We start from the raw sequence: 831 nt of genomic DNA on the forward strand, positions 1-831 counted from the left end.
TCAGAGAAGAAACAGTTCACAGCAAGGCAGGCAGGATGCAGCAATCAGTGAAGCAAGTCTCTCTTTCACCTTTATCCCATTCAGGCTATAAGCTTTTGGGGTGGTGCCACCCACACCTAGGATGGGATTTTCCTTTATCCATATACATGACTACACTAACCCAATCAGTGGACTGATTTAATACCACACAGCCTTAATCCAGGTATCATACATCCTAGATTGAGCTAGTTCTGAAAAGCCTCATGTCTTCAAAAGTCTACCTCCTCCTTTCCTGTTTCCTGTCATCTCTCCTTTCTGCGTCTGTATTAATGTATCTCATTTCTCTAATAAGAGAAAATATGTGATATTTAACTTTATGAGTCTGGCTAATTTCACTTAACTTGATGGTTTCTAGATTCATCCATTTTCCCTAAAAATGACATGATTTCATCCTTTATTACTTCTGAGTAAGAATTTTTTCATTATGTAGAACATATTTTCCTGAACAAAAGGGAAAAGTCAATAAGAAGAACCTCTAATGACACCTCCATTTGCCGTAGTGGGCTCAGAAAGCATGTATTTTCAGATTATCACTGAACTATCCCTTTATTATAAACTTGAAAGTTTTTCAGACTGAGGAGTTTGGAGATGATCAAATGTTTGAGCAAGATTTTTCTTGTCTTCTTCTAGCTTTGTCTTCTTTTTTTGAGATAGGGTTTCCCTATGTAGTTCAACCTGACCCTGAACACACTATGTAGTCCAGGCAGGCTTTGAACTTACAGTGACTCTCCAGCCTCAGCCTTCCAAATGCTGGGATTACAAGTGTATACCACCACACCTGGCTAGCTTTTC

This window comes from Fukomys damarensis, unplaced genomic scaffold (genome assembly GCF_012274545.1).
Source record: "Fukomys damarensis isolate Sample0158 unplaced genomic scaffold, DMR_v1.0_HiC HiC_scaffold_36, whole genome shotgun sequence".
NCBI lineage: Eukaryota > Metazoa > Chordata > Mammalia > Rodentia > Bathyergidae > Fukomys > Fukomys damarensis.